This window comes from Leucoraja erinacea, chromosome 13 (genome assembly GCF_028641065.1).
Source record: "Leucoraja erinacea ecotype New England chromosome 13, Leri_hhj_1, whole genome shotgun sequence".
Lineage (NCBI taxonomy): Eukaryota > Metazoa > Chordata > Chondrichthyes > Rajiformes > Rajidae > Leucoraja > Leucoraja erinaceus.
Window position 1 is genome coordinate 54,629,832 of NC_073389.1, and position 12,495 is coordinate 54,642,326.

The 12,495-nt window shown below is 49.5% G+C and overlaps 1 protein-coding gene across 1 annotated transcript in view; it reads left to right on the forward strand.

Annotated features, from left to right (window-relative positions):
* Positions 1-1,029: 1,029 nt before the first annotated feature.
* The window catches only part of agpat3 (1-acylglycerol-3-phosphate O-acyltransferase 3), a 39,679-nt gene continuing 28,213 nt past the window's right edge, over positions 1,030-12,495 (forward strand). The window contains exon 1 of the mRNA XM_055645275.1: positions 1,030-1,053. The gene's annotated coding sequence lies outside the window, so the exon portion shown is untranslated. The remainder of the gene's footprint in view (positions 1,054-12,495) is intronic.

The following is a 12,495-nucleotide window of genomic DNA, read 5'->3' on the forward strand; positions in this document are numbered from 1 at the left end:
AGGTTGTTCACACACACTTACCCACACAGACTTACAGAGAGACACACACACACTGACACACACACTGACACACACACACTGACACACACACGCACACAGACACACACACACACTGAGACTGACACACACACAGACACACACACACACACACACACACACACACACACACACACACACACACACACACACACACACACACACACACACAGACACACACACACACACACACACACACACACACACACACACACACACACACACACACACACACACACACACACACACACACACACACACACACACACACACACACACACACACACACACACACACACACTGACACACACACTGACACACACACACACACACACACACTGACACACACACACTGACACACACACACTGACACACACACTGACACACACACACACTGACACACACACTGACACACACACACACACACACACACACTGACACACACACACTGACACACACACACACACACACACACACACACACACACACACACACACACTGACACACACACACACACACACACTGACACACACACACACACTGACACACACACTGACAGACACACACACACACACTGACACACTGACACACACACACTGACACTGACACACACACACACACACTGACACACACACACACAGACACACACACACTGACACACACACACACACTGACACACACACACACACACACTGACACACACACACACACACACACACACACACTGACAGACACACACACACACCTGGTGCAGGTGAGGGCCATGGGCGGGGCCGGGGCCGGGGCGGGCGGGGAATGCGGCTTCCGGCGGGGGCGCCTGCGCGGCGGACCGGATGTGTCCCGGCAGCGGGGCGGACGCGCGCGGGGAGTGAGTGAGGGAGAGTCGGGGAGGGAGCGGGAGCGCGCGCGGCCTGCGGACGGTGACGGTGACGGAGACTGAGGGAGCGCGAGCGGAGACCGAGCCCGAGCCCGAGCCCGCGGCGGGAGGGGAGGAGGTGGCGGCGGCGACTGGCATCTGTGAGTGAGTGAGGGAGTGAGGGGGGGCGGGCAGGGGAGACATGGTGGTGGGGGGGGGGGTAGTGTGTGTGTGTGTGGTGACCGATGAAGGGGGGGGGGGGTGAGGGGGAGGGAGGGGGGGGGGGGGGTGAGGTGGAGAGGGAGCATGGAGGGGGGGGGTAGTGTAGTGTGTGTGGGTGACCGATGAGGGGGGTTGAGGAGGGGAGAGAGGGAGCATGGAGGGGGGAGGGGTAGTGTAGTGTGTGTGTGGTGACCGATGAAGGGGGGGGGATGAGGATGAGGGGGGGGGGATGAGGATGAGGGGGAGAGAGGGAGCATGGAGGGGGGAGGGGGAGTGTAGTGTGTGTGTGGGCGATGAGGGGGGGGATGAGGATGAGGGGATAGAGGGAGCATGGAGGGGGGAGGAGGCATGAGGGGAATCATGGGGAGGGGCGGAGTAAGGGGGGGGGGATATAGAGGAGGGGGGGGGGAGAAGGTAGGGTGGGGAGGAGGGGGGGAGAAGGAGGGGTGGGGAGAGGAGAGTGGGGGGTGGGGGTGGGGAAGGATTTGAGGGGAGGGGGGTGGGGGGGAGGGGAGGGGAGAGTAATAAATGTAGAACATGGGGATGATGGGGAGGGAGGGGTGGTGAGGATCAGGGAGTTTGGGGGGGGGGCATGTACTGTACACTGACAATGACAATTAAAGTTGAATCTGAATCTGAGCGGTGTAGAGGAGGAGGGAGTGGAGGAGAGGAGAAGGGGGGAGTGGAGGGGAGGGTGGTGAGTGAGGACGAGGGGGTGGTTGGCAGTGATGGGGAAAGTGGGAGTGGATGGAAATGGGAGTAGCGCACGGTGGTGCAGCGGTAGAGTTGCCGCCTCACAGCGCCAGAGACCCGGGTTCGATCCTGACCTCGGGTGCTGTCTGTGCGGAGTTTGCACGTTCTCCCCGTGACCGCGTGGGTTTCCTCCGGGTGCTCCGGTTTCAACCCACACTCTCAAGACCAGCAGGTTTGCAGGTCGATTGGCTGCTGTGAATTGTCCCCAGTGTGTGTGCCAGTCTACAGGGCGATCGCTGGGCGGCGCGGACTCGGTGGGCTGAGGGGCCCTGTTTCCACAGTGTATCTCAAAAGCAAAGTTTAAAATGGGAGTGTGGAGCGTTATACAACAGGCGATAGGTGCAGAAGTAGGCCATTCGGCCCTTCAAGCCAGCACCGCCATTCAATGTGATCATGGCTGATCATCCCCAATCAGTACCCCGTTCCTGCCTTCTCCCCATATCCCCTGACTCCGCTATCTAAGTGTGGAAACGGGACATTCGGCCCAACTTGCCCACGCCGACCAACATGTCCTAGCTACACTAGGCCCACCTGCCAGCATTTGGTCCATATCCCTCCAAACCTGTCCTATCCGTGAGTGCTGGTGGTAGGGAGGAGGAGTAGGGGGGGGGGGGGGGGTTTGGAGGGGAGATATTCAGCGGGGAGGGGGTCTTGAATCTCTCTGTGAGGGAAGTTTAGCCAGTGCTAGTGCATTGGGGTTAGGGTGAACGGCTGAACTACTATCCACCTCATTGGCGACCCTCGGACTATCCTTGACCGGACTTTGCTGGCTTTACCTTGCACTAAACGATATTCCCTTATCATGTAACTGTACACTGTGAATGGATCGATTGTAATCATGTTTAAGAAGGAACTGCAGATGCTGGAAAAATCGAAGGTAGATAAAAAAGCTGGAGAAGCTCAGCGGGTGAGGCAGCATCTAGGAGAAGGAATGGGTGACGTTTCGGGTTGAGACCCTTCTTCAGACTGATGTGGGGGTGGTGGGGGCGGGAAGAAGAAAGGAAGAGGCGGAGGCTGTGGGAGAGCTGGGAAGGGGAGGGGAAGGAGGGAGAAAGCGAGGACTACCTGAAATTGGAGAAATCAATGTTCATACCGCTGGGGTGTAAACTGTACAAGTGAAATATGAGGTGCTGCTCCTCCAATTTGCTGTGGGACTCACTCTGGCCATGGAGGAGGCCCAGGACAGAAAGGTCGGATTTGGATCATAATCATGTGTTGTCTTTCCGCCGACTGGATAGCACGCAACAAAAGCTTTTCACTGTACCTCGGTACACGTGACAATGAACTAAACTGAACTGGTCAAGTTGTCATGGGGAGATTGATTCATATGAGGTCAAGTGCAGGTCAGAAATAGAAGAACGAACCGACTATTCTGTTCAATTAAATAACGCTGGCCTTTTATCTCACACTATTACTACAGGAAGGATGTTTAAGAAAGTACTGCAGATGCTGGAAAAATCGAAGGTAGACAAAAATGCTGGAGAAACTCAGCGGGTGCAGCAGCATCTATGGAGTGAAGGAATAGGTGACGTTTCGGGTCGAAGTCTGAAGAAGGGTCTCAACCCGAAACATCACCTATTCCTTCGCTCCATAGATGCTGCCTCACCCGCAGAGTTTCTCCATCATTTTTGTCTACAGGAAGGATGTTCAGATTAGTTTATTGTCATGTGCGCCCAAAATGGTCACCAAAATGTTAGCTAGCTTTGGAGAAGGTGCAGAGGAGCTTCATCAGAACGCTGCCGGGATTTGTCGGCATCAGCCATAAGGAGTGGTGGGATTGTTTTATCTGGATTGTTGGAGGTTGAGAGGATGTAAAATCATGGGATTTGCAGTTAGGGTCGGCAGTCAGAACCTTTTTCCCAGGATGGAGATGTCAAAGACTAGAGGGCACAGCTTTAAGGTGCGAGGCAATGTTTAAAGGAGATGTGCGGAGCAAGTATTTTACACAGAGGGTACTGGGTGCCTGGAACGCGCTGCCAGGGGTGGTGGTGGAGGCAGATACGATAGTGGTGTTTAGGAGACTTTCACAGTGCCCTCCATAATGTTTGGGACAAAGTCCCATCATTTATTTATTTGCCTCTGAAATGGGGGGTCTATGTATAAACACTGCTGTAATTTCTACATGGTGAAACCAAAATGTATAAAAATGGCCTTTATTAAAATCTGATAATGTGCACTTTAACCACGTGATTTTTTTTCTATTACAAATCTCAAATTGTGTAGTACAGAGGCAAATAAATAAATGATGGGTCTTTGTCCCAAACATTATGGAGGGTACTGTAAATAGATACAAGAATATGCAGGGGATCGAGGGATATGGACCACGTGCAGGCAGAGGTAATTAGTGAAGGGCCTGTTGCTGTACTGTTCTATGTTGTCTGTGCTTTTGCCGTTCACCAGTCCCACATTCCTGAATCTTACAGATCGCTGTCCAGCAGCATCTGAGCCCCCTGCCCCTCACAGATTCACCACCTCTCACGCCATGAAGACATTCCTTTGTCTCTTGTCTCAGTCCCAAATGGGCAACCTCTCGAGGCTGAAAACGGACACAAAATTGCTGGAGTAACTGGGCGGGTCAAGCAGCGTCTCTGGAGAAAAAGGATGGGTGACGTTTCGGGTGGGGGCCCTTCTTCAGATCTTCAAGGTTGTCTGTCATGAAGCTGGCATCTTGGTCTCAACTTCGTAGCTGGGGGAAGATCACCTTCAGTAGACACAAAAAGCTGGAGTAACTCAGTGGGACAGGCAGCATCTCTGGAGAGAAGGAATGGGTGACGTTTCCGGTCTGAAGTCTGAAGAATGGTCTCCCGGCGACATGTCGCATGTACGGTCGTGAGTTGTCGCCCAAAGAGTCGGACCTTTTCCTGGTCGCCGCTGGATTTTCAACATTTTCAGCGACCTGCTGCGATTATGACGGGTGCCGGCAAGTCGCCGAAAAAAATAGCATAAGTGGAACAGGCCCTGAACTCTCTCTTGACTACGTCTTCTTATCTTTTCTGCACCCTTTCCAGTTTAATGACGCCCTTGTGATTGCAGGGTGACGAGAACTGTCCAAAGTCCTCCTAATTTCTGGGTAAACGGCCTCGTGCCTTGACAAAGCTCGGATGGAACGTACAAATGAGCCACTATAAACCGACTCGCGCTGATCTATTCCTGCAGTTTTATCCTCAAACTGTTCCTAACCGGCCCGTCAAATGTCACTTCAGTCTCATAAATCCACTTCCACTCTGCCCAGTTCATTTGGACTGATACCGTCTCTGTAATAATGGAGTATTTTCTCGCTGCTAATGTCAGGCTAACTGGCCTATAATCCCCTCTTTTATCTGTTGCTCCTTTTTCAAGGCCAAGGTTAGTTTTGCACTCTCCTCTCTTGTACTTGAATCTTCGGTGTTTTGGCAGGTGTTGACTTAGTGCATGCTCCATCTCCATAGCTACCTCCTTTGAGACATAGAATACAGTTTGTCAGGTCATGGGGATTTGTTCGTTTTAGTCTCACCAACGCCTTCGAGAGTTTTATCGAGCTGTACGCAGTTTGACGAGTTTTATGGAGCTATATAGCAGGGAGACTATATAGCAGGCCCTTTGACTGACCTTGGCTGTGGCAACCAAGTTGGCATTCTGGGCTCGATACCTGTCCAATGCTTTTGAACTACTGAGGCCAAGTCAGTGGATATTTTTAAGGCCAATTCCTGATTAGAACGGGTGTCGAGGGTAATGGGGAGAAGACAGGAAAATGGGATGAGGAGGCCAAGATCAGCCATGATTGAATGATGGAGTAAACACGAATGGCCTTATTCTCCTCCTATAACTTGTGGACTGTGCTAACGTCCTTCAGTTTCTCACGTAGTCTCCACCTGGAATTCTCCACTGTTTTTGCGGTGTTTCTTGGTATGGTTTTCCCTTGAGTTAGATTAAAAATATTTGCTTAATTCTGTTGTATTTCATTTTCCTGCAGTATAATTTTTTATGCCCATTACTTAACTTTATGTTTTTCCTTTTGTATACAGAGTCATTGAATCTCACAGCAGGGAGATAGGCCCTAAGACCCAACTTGTCCTGTCCAACCAACATGCCCCATATAAGCCCCGCGTTTGGCCCATACCCCCCTTAACCTTTCCTATCCATGCACCCGTCCTAATAATCTGTTCAATGCTGTTTATACGAACCTGCCTCAAATGCCTCCTCTGGCAACTTGTTCCATATACCCACCATCCTCTGAGTGAAAATGGTGCCCCTCAGATTCCGATTAAATCTTGGAAGATTTAAGGAACTGCAGGTGCTGATTTAAAAGATACAAAGTGTTGGAGTAACTCAGCGGGTCAGGCAGCATCTGTGGAGAACATGGATAGGTGACGTTTCAGATTGGCACTCTTCTGTAGACGGAAGAAGGGTTCTGTCCTAAAAAGTCATCTATCCATGTTCTCCAGAGATGCTGCCTGACCCACTAAGTTACTCCAGCACTCTGAAACGTCACCTATCCATGTTCTCCACAGATGCTGCCTGACCCGCTGAGTTACTCCAGCACTCTGTGTCTATCTTCAGAGATAAAAGAACTTGGGGATGGGCGATGAGTTTACCGAGGGCGGGGAGGGGGGAGTGAGGTTGGGGTTGGGAGGCGGTGGGAGAATCGGGGACACCATGGGGTGGGGGAACAGACGGTCTGGGGTGCCTGTGTGTGAGGGGTCTTTTTTCTCTATTAAACCTATGCCCTCTAGTTTTTGACTGGCTTACCCTGGATAAAATGCTCTGTGTATTCTATCTATAGAAGTTCTCACAGGTTGTGCTGCTCCATAGATTGCTCTTGTACTCTACTTTCTCTCACCAATGCCCTGGTCTTCTAATGTCAGAGGTTTTCAGAGTCGGCATTTAATAAATGGAGGGGCAATGGTAGCCCCAAAACCACAGCTTTACGGCCGAGGTCATTCAGCCCATCATTTCCAATGCTGCTCTGCTGGTGTTGTTTTGGTTGTTGTAAGGACTTCACGCTTTTTGCACTAATAATGGCTTTTGTATTAAGGATTTTTAAGGACATTTAGGTCTTATATTGTCAGGTACGCCGAGGTACAATGAAAAGCTTTGTTTTGCATGCTATCCAATCAAATAAAATCAAGTCAAACAATAGACAATAGGTGCAGGAGTAGGCCATTCGGCCCCTCGAGCCAGCACCGCCATTCAATGTGATCATGGCTGATCATCCCCAATCAGTACCCCGTTCCTGCCTTCTCCCCATATCCCCTGACTTCGCTATCTTTAAGAGCCCTATCTACCTCTCTCTTGAAAGTATCCACAGAACCGGCCTCCACCGCCCTCTGAGGCAGAGAATTCCACAGACTCACAACTCTCTGTGTGAAGAAGTGTTTCCTCGTCTCCGTTCTAAATGGCTTACCCCTTATTCTTAAACTGTGGCCTCTGGTTCTGGACTCCCCCAACATCGGGAACATGTTTCCTGCCTCTAGTGTGTCCAAACCTTTAATAATCTCATATGTTTCTATAAGAATCCCTCTCATCCTTCTAAACTCCAGAGTGTACAAGCCCAGCCACTCCATTCTCTCAGCATATGACAGTCCTGCCATCTCCGGACTTAACCTTGTGAACCTACGCTGCACTCCCTCAATAGCAAGAATGTCCATCCTCAAATTAGGGGACCAAAATGGCACGCAATACTCCAGGTGTGGTCTCACTAGGGCCCTGTACAACTGCAAACTCGGGTACAATTGACCAGGATGTGAGGCAGGATAGACTGGGATGTTTTTCTGGAGCGTTGGAGGCTGAGGGGTGACCTTACTGCGGTGTACAAGATCATGAGGGGCACGGATAAAGTGAATGCTCACAGCCTTTTTCCCAGGATAAAGGATTCTAAAATAGATTACACAGGCTCAAGCTGAGAGGGGAGAGATTTAAGGGGGACCTCGGGGGCAACATTTTCACTTGGAGGTAGGCAAGATGCTGGAGAAACTCAAATCCTTAAATCTCTCCCGAAACGTCTCGGCCCGAAACATCACCTATTCCTTCGCTCCATAGATGCTGCTCACCCGCTGAGATCCTCCAGCATTTTTGTCTACCTTCGATTTTTCCAGCATCTGTAGTTCTTTCTTAAACATTTTTATTTGGAGAGAAGCTTTTTTAAAAAGGTTATTGATTTTTTTTGTTTCTTATGTTATCTATGAGTCGTGTCTTTACAGGCATGTCCGTTCAGCTGCTGCATGTAGAAATGTCATTGTATCGTCACCGGCACATAAGACAATTAAACACGCTTCATCTTGAAATAACTCGTCTGTGTTTTGATCAGTTCAGCCTCAACCTGTCAAAGTTCAACGCCATCGTTGGACTATTTAAAACAGGCATTGTTTCAGTGGGCGGTGGAGGTCGGTTCTCTGGATACTTTCAAGAGAGAGCTAGATAGGGCTCTTAAAAATAGCGGAGTCAGGGAATATGGGGAGAAGGCAGGAACGGGGTACTGATTGTGGATGATCAGCCATGATCACATTGAATGGCGGTGCTAGCTCGAAGGGCCGAATGGCCTACTCCTGCACCTGTTGTCTATTGTACCAAAGAGAAGCTGCCAAATTGTTACTGAGTGACTTGAGTTGTTAGGCTGTTACCGCTGATGACTTTGGGTTCTTTCAGACGAAAATGCTGGAGAAACTCAGTGGGTGAGGCAGCACCTATGGGGCAAAATAAATAGGCGACGTTTCTGGTCGAGACCCTTCTTCAGATGTTGGGGGTGGGGGGGGGGGCGGGAAGGAAATGGGCAACGTTTCGGGTCGAGATCCTTCTTCAGACTGACCCGAAACGTCGCCTATTTCCTTCGCTCCATAGATGTTGCCTGAGTTTCTCCAGCATTTTTGTCAACCTTCGATTTTCCAGCATCTGCCATTCCTTCTTAAACATTGGGTCATTTCAGAACTAGTCATCTCCAATTCCAGTAGAGCCGATACAGAGAGACCAATTTAGTATAACTATCCATCATTAGAGTTTAAATATTCATGATACCTTGAAGCGTTGTACAGACTCTGGAGTTTCATTGCTTCGGAGAGCTCATCTTGCCGCTGTGTTGAGTTTCAGTGTCGCTGGGCCCAGGTGGTACAGATATCTGTCTCAATCGATGGGGCTGCTCTCTGTTCACCTTGCACAGGGGAGGGCGGGAGGGGACAGTTCAGAATGGAAGGGCGTAACTTCAGAAAGGAGGTGAGGAGAAATGTCTTTAGCCAGTGGGTGGTGTGAATCTGTGGAATTGGCTTTTGTCCAGTTCATTATCACGTTTACCAAGGTACGTTGTTGCGTGCTATCCAGTCAGCGGAGAATGTTCCCGATGTTGGGGGAGTCCAGAACCAGGGGCCAGAGTTTAAGAATAAGGGGTAAGCCATTTAGAACGGAGACGAGGAAACACTTTTTCACACAGAGAGTGGCGAGTCTGTGGAATTCTCAGCCTCAGAGGGCGATGGAGGCAGGTTCTCTGAATACTTTCAAGAGAGAGCTAGATAGGGCTCTTAAAGATAGCGGAGTCAGAGGATATTGGGGAGAAGGCAGGAACGGGGTACTTGTGGATGATCAGCCATGATCACATTGAATGCTGGCTCGAAGGGGCCGAATGGCCTACACCTGCACCTATTGTCTATTGGCTTGGTATATTTGGATATTGTCCCGAGTGTGTGTGTGTGTGTGTAGGACAGTGTTAGTGTACAAGGATCGCTGGTCGGCGCAGACCCGGTGGGCTGAAGGACCTGTTTCCGCGCTGTATCTCTAAACTAAACTACTTAACTATCCGGTTATGTGGAAAATTACAATCAAGCCGTCCACAGTGTACAGATACAGATACAGATACAGGATAAAGGGAATTACAGAAGATAGACACAAAATGCTGGAGTACCTCAGCGTGACAGGCAGTATCTCTGGAGAGGAATGGGTGATGTATAGGGTCGAGACTGAAAAGCCACCCATTCTTTCTCTCCACAGATGCTGCCTGTCACGCTGAGTTACTCCAGCATTTTGTGTCTTATTCGGTTCAAACCCGCATCTGCAGTTCCTTCCTGCACATAAAGGGAATAATGTTTAGTGCAAGATAAAGTCAGATTGAAGTCCGATTAAGGATAGTCCGAGGGTCTCCAGTGAGGTAGATGGGAGGTCAGGACCGCTCTCGAGATGGTGATTGTCACAGGCGGTGCTGGAGGCCAAGTTATTGTGTGTTTTTAAAGCTGAGATTGAGATATTCTTGATTAGTACGGGCGTCAGGGGTTATGGGGCTGGAGAAATGGTTAGGAGGGAGAGATCGATCAGCTATGCTTGAATGGCAGAGTAGATTTGATGGGCCGAATGGCCTAATTCTGCTTCAATGACGAATGAACATGAATTGAGGGGTGGTGATGCCACACTTGTGTACCACACTTGGATGGCGTGCAGAGCAAAGAGAGTGTCAGGTGTTGCATTTTGGGACGTCGAACAAGGGCAGGACCTACACAGTGAATGGTAGGGCTCTGGGTAGTGTTGTAGAGCAGAGGGATCTAGGAGTACAGGTGCATGGTTCCTTGAAGGTCGAGTTGCAGGTAAATAAGGTGGTCAAAGAGGCTTTTGGCACTTTGACCTTCATCAGTCAGAATATTGAGTATAGAAGTATGGAGGTCATGTTGCAGTTGGACAAGACGTTGGTGAGACCGCATCTAGAATATTGTGTTGTTCTGGGCACCATGTTATAGGTGTGGGCAAGTTGGGCTGAAGTATCACTCAAATTCTTATTAAATCTTTCGCTCCGCACCTTAAATCCATGTACTCTGGATTCCACAACTCTGGGCAGGAGACTCTGAGCATTTACCTGATCTGTTCCTCTTGTGATTTTGTACACTTGTGCAGGCCTCTCCTTCTCGGGATGAATTCCTGACCTTCCAATCCACCCTGCTGCAGCCGCTGCCTTTTTCTCTCGTAAGTGCCAGGAGCCTTTCAGCCCATCAAGTCTACTCTGCCATTCAATCATGGCTGATCTATCTTCTCTCAACACCATTCTCTTGCCTTCTCTCCATATCCCCTGACACCCCTTACCAATCAGGAATCTTATCTGTCTCTGCCTTAAAAATATCCATTGATGGACTCCACCGCCTTTCTGTGGTGATGAATTCCACAGATTCACCACCCATTGACTAAAGAAACTCCTCCTCGTCTCCTTCCCAAAAGAACGTCCTTTAAATCTGAGGCTGTGACCTCTGGTCCTGGACGCTCCCACTAGTGTAAACATCCATTGCACCTGCATTTCTTGTGTAGCAGTAATACTACACTGTCACGTCTGTTTATTGTCTGCTTTGCACTGGCTGTTGTTATAATCGGTTTATCTTTGTCACGTGTACGGAGATGGAGTGAAGAGCTTTAGTTTGCGTGCTGCCCAATTAAACCAGATCGCACTGTACTCCAGTATAATCAAGCCACACACAGCTAGAGAAACTAAACTAACTGGGTCAGTCAGCTGGGACACTTTCTTCCCAGCTGTCATCGGGCAACTCAACCATCCTACCACTAACTAGAGAGAGTGGCCCTGACCTCCCATCTACCTCAGTGGAGTCATTCAAACCCCGGGCACTCCCTCTCCTCCCCTCTCCCATTGGGCAAGAGGTACACAAGTGTGATAACGAACGCACAACTCCAGATTTAGGGACAGTTTAATTCCAGCTGTTTTCAGGCACCTGAACCGTCATCTCACCCACTAGACAATAGGTGCAGGAGTGGGCCATTCGGCCCTTCAATGTGATCATGGCTGATCATCCACAATCAGTACCCCGTTCATGCCTTCTCCCCATATCCCCTGACTCCGCTATCTTTAAGAGACCCTATCCAGCTCTCTCTTGAAAGTATCCAGAGATAAATAGAGAGCAGTCCCGACCTCCCATCACCTCATTGGCGACCTGCAAACCACTATCTTTTATCGGACAGTTATGGTGGCGCAGCGGTAGAATTGCCGCCTTACAGCAAAATACAGCGCCAGAGACCCGGGTTCGATCCCGACTACGGGTGCTGTCTGTATGGAGTTTGTACGTTCTCCCCGTGACCTGCGTGGGTTTTCTCCGAGATCTTCGGTTTCCTCCCACACTACAAAAACGTGCAGGTTTGTGGGTTAATAAAATGTAAAAAAAAAAACAAATAGTCCAGTATAAAATTGTCCAACTTGCAGTGCTGAGTGCTGCTGTACCTAGAGCTCTTCAGCGTACTACATCCAGATACAGATCCAGACTTTACTGGGCTTTATCATGTCCTGACCAGTTCTGGTTCCGGCGCTGTGCACACGGCAGCCTGCCAACAGTCTCCTGCCTTTTTATTTATTTTTTTAACTTATTTAATTCCTATTTATTTTGTACATTTTCCACGCGTCACTTTAATTTCAATGTTTCATGTAGCTTGTGTTTTATGACAGTTGGCAGACCGATTTCCCTCCTGGGATAAATAAAGTTCTATCGTATTTGTGTATCCGTTCACCGTGGGTAGCGTGATTGTAATCATGTACAATCGTTTCGCTGAATGAATAGCAGGCAACAAAAAGTTTTTCACTCTGCGTCAGTACACGTGACGCTGATAAAATGAGCCAAGTAATAAAACTACCAGAGTGCAGAATGTAGTTTTACAATATTGTGGCGTGATCGTACTAGATAAAA